The sequence below is a fragment of the Portunus trituberculatus genome, unplaced genomic scaffold (genome assembly GCF_017591435.1).
Source record: "Portunus trituberculatus isolate SZX2019 unplaced genomic scaffold, ASM1759143v1 PGA_scaffold_71__3_contigs__length_73508, whole genome shotgun sequence".
Classification (NCBI taxonomy): domain Eukaryota; kingdom Metazoa; phylum Arthropoda; class Malacostraca; order Decapoda; family Portunidae; genus Portunus; species Portunus trituberculatus.
In genome coordinates this window covers 36,203-44,084 of record NW_025541712.1, presented here as the reverse complement: position 1 = coordinate 44,084, position 7,882 = coordinate 36,203, and the positions used below count along the sequence as shown (strand labels likewise).

The following is a 7,882-nucleotide window of genomic DNA, read 5'->3' as shown; positions in this document are numbered from 1 at the left end:
CCTCAATATCTGAGGTCATATGGCGCCGTTACAATATGGTAAACAGAAAACATCGTAAAGAAAAGGAGACTAAAATGATTAAAAACTATAAAAGTAAAAACATCGTAAAAAAACTAACTAAAAGCAATTAAAAACTATGCAATTAAAAGTATCGAAAAATACAATTAAGTAAATAAAATAAAATTAAATAAAATTCACAGCTTTGGGAGAAGGCCAGCTTCTCCCAAAAACCTAAAAACATCATGGCCTTGGGCCAGGCACTCTGACCTTTGAGATATAATAGGCACCGCTATCTCTACCGCGACAGCGGTAGAGATAGCGGTGTCTTAAATCAGTCAAACTAGGGCACTTTACTAGTAGGTGCCGCACCGTAAGCGGCATCAGGCAGTCATCACAGTAAGGTTGAGGGTCCTTGGTCAACAGGTACTTATTTGTAAGATACGTGTGACCTATACGCTGTCGCGCCAATAAAGTCTGTGCACGGCGATCCCGGACATGGGTGTATATCCACTGAGGGAGAGTGGAAGTAGTGATCTCTCCCATTTTCGAGGTTGCAACCCCTGTTAGCCATCTCCTCTGCCATATTGCTGCGACCATCACACGAATAAGATGAAATACATCTCGAAACGGAACAGGGGCAGGAGATGGAACGCGACTTGCTGCCTCTTTAGCGAGGCGATCTGCGTGTTCATTCCCTGGAACACCTACATGACCAGAGACCCAACAGAACACAACACGATATCCTCTTCTGGTAAGTAGATAGAGCCACTCAAGGGCTGATAAAACCAAAGGGTGAAGGGAAATAAAAGATGAGAGAGCAGTAAGAGCACTGCGACAGTCACTAAAAATTGTAAAAGACGAAACCGGAGAGTAAAAATATCTGTAAAGCTAGGACTATGGCAGACAGCTCCGCAGTAAAGACGGAGGCTACTGAAGGAAGGCTGCCAGACCGATAAAAAGAGGGGAAAACCACACTAAACCCAACGCCTGCGTCGGATTTGGAACCATCAGTAAAAACAGGGATGTCATCAGAATGGATAAAAAGTGTTCTAAAACCGTGTGTGGACAGAGCTGGCAGAAAATCCTTCTTGCCATCCATGGCAGGAGGGCATAATGAAACAACCGGAAGCTGCCAATAACCAACTCGTGGGAGCCGGAAAGAGTAGACAGGAGTGGGGTCAATAGACAAATCCATCATGATTTGCCAATCGAAGGCCAAAAGGTTTAGGTAGACTCGGTCGAGTGACATACGCCTGCGAACGCGAGTCCCGCAACATTGACAGACAAGGGACAGAATCGGGAAGACGGTGGGTGCGAAACCAACACCGGAGCATCGAAGACTGGCGCCGGAGTCGAGCGGCCAGAAACCAGCATCCACTAGAAGGCTAGGTATTGGAGATGTCCGAAATGTACCCGTAGCCAAGCGGACCCCAGCATGATGCACGGAGTCAAGCGTGCGTAGTCGTGCATCCGTTGCGGATGAGTAGATCTCACAGCCGTATTCCAGCTTGGGAAGTATAAGTGTACGGTGAAGAAGCAGCAACGTGTCCCTGTCCGTACCCCAAGAGGTGCGACTTAAAACCCGAAGGGATAATGCCTGTCGACAAGACGCCTTAAGAGAACAGAAATGGGGATCCCAGGTGAGACGGTTGTCAAATAAAAGGCCAAGATATCGAGTCACCTCCACGCAAGAGAGGCGTCTATTGGCGAGGTATAAATCAGGGTCTGGATGGACTCCCCTCCAGTGAAGAAAAATTTATGCCGAGAGATTCCATTCTCTGGTGGTGACGTGCGCCCGGGGCTGCAGGATGCCTCCGGGAAACACTGGCAAAGTGCTCCGCGAAGAGATCGGCGACAGTCCTAGGGTCTGCCACCATCCGCCCAGCAGACAACAAAACTGGTGGGGAAGGAGCAGAATACTTCCCAGCAATACGGCGGACTTTGTTGAAGACATCCGTAAGAGGGTGCGGGCGTTAATGGAAGAGACATAGGCTTTCCAAGACCTCTTTCAAAACAGCCTGCCCGAGCTCGGCAGCGTCGAAAAGCGTCCAGACACTGCGGGTCCCCACGATGTCACCGGAGACGAGAGAAAGCTGCCCGTTTCTCTTTCACAGCGTTAGTGCACGCTGCGTTCCACCAAGGAACGTCTTAGGGATTGTCTGAAGCGCTACTGACTGTAAAAAATCGGTAAAATAGTCAACAACCTCAGCACAAGTAGAAAAGTCAGCCAGCGGACGGATATGTATCGGAAGAGAAGAAGATCCCAGTATATCGATAGAATGCCACCACGTGTATGAATTAAAAGATGTAGATTCTTGAGGAAATCAAAACACTCACTAACAGATGATGCGTGTATTGTAGATATGAATACACACACGATGATTTCAGCACAGCAGTGCCTTGAGAGAGATGATATGACCGTGACCGTGACGTCAAAATGAATGCTTTAAAATGATTGGATCCCGCACGGCTCGAGGAAGAGGTGAGGTGACAATGGAGTGTGGGTGTGTATGGAACATTCGCACAGCGTGGGAAGCTCAGGCTTAATATATAGAAATGAAATACATGATGAAGATATACACGATACACAAAGACACACAATATATATATGATACAAGCTTAATATATAGAAATGAAATACATGTTGAAGATATACACGATACAGAGAGACACACAATATATATATATGATACATATAAAAGAGCTAAGGTCTGTGAATCGAGGCCAATCTGCCTTGTCTAAAACCCAGCGTGGGGGCCGGACTGTGGCTCAGAGTTCACAGATAATAATGAAATCGGAAAGTGGTCACTACCATGTAAATCCGGTAGGACCCGCCAATTAAAATCAAGAAAAAAATTAGATGTACACAGAGAAAGATCGATAGCTGTAAAAGTCCCAGTAGGACTGTGGAAATGTGTAACATTCCCAGAATTTAAAACCTCCAATTCCTCATCCTCAATAAAAGAACCGATTAAAACCCCACAAGGATTACTAGCATCTTCATCCCACATTGGGTGACGGTCGTTAAAATCTCCCAACAAGAGGAAAAGCGGAGTCAGCTGACGCACCAGGCCGTCAAGCTCACCCCTGGAGACAGGAACCCGAGGAAGGAGATATAAACTGCAAATAGTGTAGCATCGTCCCATAAAAACCTTAAGAGCAACCACCTGAAGGGGAGAGTTGAGTTGCAAAGGGACAACAGGTATTGATGGACTAGGATAGCTGTGCCACCGTGGTTGTCCTGGTCAGGGAAAGGAGTGCTAAAAAAGGCACTATAGCCAGGAGGACTAGAATAATTACTATCACCTAGCATAGTCTCTTGTAGAGCTACACAGGCTGGAGAGAACTCCGACAGTAAAACTCGGAGTTCCCCCCACGAGGCGCGAAGGCCTCTACAGTTCCACTGTAGAAGCTTGAAGATGACTATTTAGGTGTAGTGGACGGGCGAGCCTTTTGAAGGGGCTGCCCGTGACTCACATGACTAGAAATAATCAGCCGACGAGAAGACACTGGGAGTTAAGATGTGCGGGTCGTTGGACCGTAGCCTTTCGGCCTACCAGTGAGTGATGAGAACCATCATCACTCCTACTGGTCATCGGAGGACGAGGGTCAGGCTGGACTGCACTTTTTGACACAGCGGGTCCACGAGGGACGGCTGTGACAATATCATCGGACGTCTCCATGCTAACAGCCGGTTCCTGAATTACTTCTTTTTGGTCCGTTAGGCAGCCAACCAAGCAATTTGTGTCCTGTGCCGTTCCAGAATGCCTTTTTCCATCTGTTTTTTGTCCGCTAGTGAACCAAAGATTGGAACTTTGGTCGAGGGGTTTTGCAAAACATTGGTCAAGTGTCCGGGCGACCAAAGCTACCGCCTTGTATTTTAAATTTCCAAATGTAAAAAGAAGCTAACTGTAATTAGATTTATTTCAGTCTATTTACCATGTCAAATTTTTTTGATGGTACAACAAAGCTTTTCTTATGCTATATTGAGCATACGTTTTAATTTTTGAAGTCTACTGTAGTCGCCTTGTGAGTTCACGCCAAACATCAACAACAGCCTAATCGACTCGTCACATCTCTACTTCACTGACTAAATTTGGTAAGTATATGATTAAACTTGTTATCTATATATCATTACATGAATTCTTACTGTGTGCTTCTACTATTAAGAAAGGTAAGTGGACGAATTAAAGGGCAAAAACTATAATATGGAAGGAGTGGAGTAGACTGAAGCCGAGATATCATGTACGTAGCTCATACCCAGGAAAAAAAAAACGATTAAATAAATTAAAATGATCATGAGGCTGTATATTGAGTATATTTGTAGTTTTAAGTTCAAGGCTATTAAGAGGTGACCGATGAAACAATGGAGGATAGGTATAAACGGTACCTTGATGAGCTTGCAGGTAACACTCGATTCTGTGGTGGTCTACACATCAGAAGACATTATTGATGGATTTATTACACATTAGTGAATGGATCCTATTAACGAACCTAATGTAACCTAACCAAGCAAACAATAACCCAGCCAACTTAACCTAACCCACCCAACCTAACCTAACCTAACCAAGGTAACTTAACCAACCTATTTATTGTCATAACTTCTGAAGCATCAATTTGCGATGGAAAATGTCAATATGAAAAGCGGAAATGTTAGATTGGCAGAAATTAAAACAAACCAAACATATTTTAACCTAACCTCACCTATCCCCCACCCAAATCTAACATACCTATGCCCTACAACCATTCAAAATGCAGCTAGGTATTCTTCAGACCATTAAAACTACACTTTTCAGGTACCATGGCTGCATTAGAAGAAATCATAGATGAAGAAATGTATGAAATGGAAGAATTGCGACAGTGAGGATTCCACGCATTGTACCTAAAGATCGCAGTGACCCATTTCATTATCTTTCTGGTGAAGAATTCCATGAGCGTTTTTGTCTGCCAAAGGATGCTGTATGAGACCTCATTGAAGAAGTTAGGCCACGTACACATGTGGACAGGCTTGGCACAGGTATGGAACAGTAGCTATTTATTTAAGTATATATGTGGATGGTGATATTGCTATAGAATATTTTACAATACTTATTGATTCAAGACCTGGGAAACCATCTTCTGTATTTCTTTCCACAACTCTGTCATCCTTTTCATGTGGAGTGAATTGGGAAATTTAAGGTTCTTCCACACTTTTTCTAGTCTTTCTTACTTACGGAGCGAAGGGGCCTGGGGATCTCCTCCTCTTTATTTTCCTCATAAATAGACTAGGCACAACGCAGAGGGAGAGGGAGTATATAACTCCTTCTAAAGTCCCTTGCTATATGTTTGCATGTCTTTCTACAGGATATGGCATTCCTCTGCATTTGAAGATGCTAGTTACCTTGCGGTACCTAGCCACGGGAAGTTTCCTTCTTACGGTAGCTGACATAATGGATATTGCAAAATCATCAGCATGCAGGGCTGTTGGAGAGGTGGTTCAACTTATTGCTTTCCTGGCACCAGACTACATCAAATTCCCACAGCCAGAAGAAGCACGTCAGATGGCCTCAAAGTTCTATGATATTGCTGGTATGCCAGGTGTATTGGGGTGTATAGATTGTACACATATTCCAATACAAAGTCCAGGTGGGAACAACGTTGAGATGTATAGATGTCGAGAGGGGTTTTACTCGTTAAATGTCCAAGGTATTTGTGATTCAGAACTCAAATTTATGCATGTTGTCGCAAGTTGGCCTGGCAGCGTACATGACTCAAGAATATTTTCTAATTGTCGTATCTGTCATCTTCTAGAGCAAGGAGATTACAGCGGTTTATATTTGTTAGGGATAGTGGGTATCCAAGTCGGGAATATTTACTGACTCCACTCCTAGCTCCAAGAACTGAAAAGCATAGGAGGTATAATGTAGCTCATATACAAACACGGAACTGTATTGAGAGGGCATTCGGTGTACTGAAAAGAAGATTTGCATGCTTAAGCATACCCTGCGAACCAAACTTCCCAATACAAAAAGAATTGTGATGGCATGTGCTGTTTTGCATAACATTGCTATTTCAAGAAGAGTGGACATGTTAGATGTTGAGGTTGAGGCACAGGAAGTAGTTGATTTATTGGAGGATGAAGATGAACATGAACTGGATGCCACACAAGTTAGGGAATCATTAATTCAAAGATGGTTCTGAGGGCCAGTTTCAAGAACTTTTCCCTGTGTACCCGATTGGGCTCCAGTGTAATAATACTTTTTCTTTTCTAGTTCTTGCTTGATAGGATTAACACTTTAAGTTTAAATAAGAATATATATAAGGTTCCAAAAGGTAAAGAAAGGAAAAGTATATATAAGATCTTATGGTGTATAATGTAGGTATTGCAAAGTACAAATAGTATGTAAGAATGAATAAACTTAACCATCTACTTTTAATGCTAATCATTATACCTTGTGTGTGTGTGTGTGTGTGTGTGTGTGTGTGTGTGTGTGTGTGTGTTATCTACTTTTTGAAAATGTGATCATAGTCAGTGATGAGTCTGGAAAAAAAAAAAACTGATTAACAGTGTTGCACATATTGCATTGAACTTCTTGGTAATTGTCTCCCAAGCTTCCTGTTTCTTAGCTATCATGGAGTAATTACCACTTTTATCAAGCACGACGTTGAATTGGTTGATAAGATCAACCAACGTGCTTTTCTGGTCGCTGGTTAGCGACGTCAACTTTTCTCTTCCTTGAGACATGTTATCAGCTGATCGAACGAAATTGTTTACGTTTTCACCAGGTTTTCACTCACACGTTTACCAACCACAGCTATGCGGGGCTACCAACCATTCCGACGTTTTATATCCTTTTGGTAAGCCAGACATCTAGGTTGGCGAGCGCTCCAAACACAAAAAAAGTGAATTATGGAACTGTCATAAATAGTTGGTGCGCGAGCCAAACAACATGGTAAGCGTTTTGGTTTGTTGCCGTACCAATACATTCAGGAACCGGCTGTAAGACCGTCTTCATCACAAGAAGCCCAATCTGAGACAGAGGGCGCCACAGGGGGCTGAACAGAAACTATTGGAGGTACCATAGCAGAGCGGTCCCTGGAGGACTCACGATCATGTGCACCGGGAGAAACTTTAGATTGCTTATGCTGAGGTAAATCTATCGACTCCGCAGAGCCGCGGTGCCGTTTGGTCAGTCCCTTCAAAAGCTTAGGCGATGCAGGGGGCAAATGGACATCGACTGCATGGGTTACGTTGGTCATATCCGGATTATTCCCGTCACTTCTTACAGATGACTCAACTGAGTCGTCAGACAAAAGGGCAAACTTATTAGCCAGATGAACAGGACCACCCGCCCCAACAGAGCGAGAGGTAGCAGAAGGAGTTGTCTTCGGACCGGCAGACTCAGCTGAAGAGCGAGCGGCCAATGAAGCATAGGATGTCGCACCAGTACCGTCCTTCTGGCGGTACAGGAGTTCACGGCGGGCGCTACCGAGGCTGATGAACTGAGTGTTAGCAAGCTGTAGAATGTCCTGCTCCAGGCGATACCTGGGCATTGCCTGGAACGTACCTGGTGAGCATCACGGCAATGGAAACAATAAGCTGCAGCATTGCAATGCTCCTCAGAATGTGAGTCTAGTGCAGAGCAATTACCACATCGAGAAGCTTCCTTGCAGGAGCTTTTGCCGTGACCGTACCCATAGCATGAGAAACACTGAAGAGGCGAGAAATAAAACGCCTCACCCTAAGATCGATAGGACCGATATTAACACGGTCAGGGAGGGTGGAACCAAAAAAGGTGAGAAGGACCATGTTGGAGGAGTTCCTCATCTTAGTCACCTTTTGGACTGAGCTAGGACACATTGCTAGTATTTCCTCTTCTGGAAATTCATAAACCTTTGCTAT

At 44.2% G+C, this 7,882-nt stretch overlaps 1 pseudogene; it reads left to right on the top strand.

Moving 5' to 3' along the window:
- Window positions 1-4,996: 4,996 nt before the first annotated feature.
- Window positions 4,997-6,411, top strand: LOC123501011 (annotated as a pseudogene).
- Window positions 6,412-7,882: the final 1,471 nt, after the last annotated feature.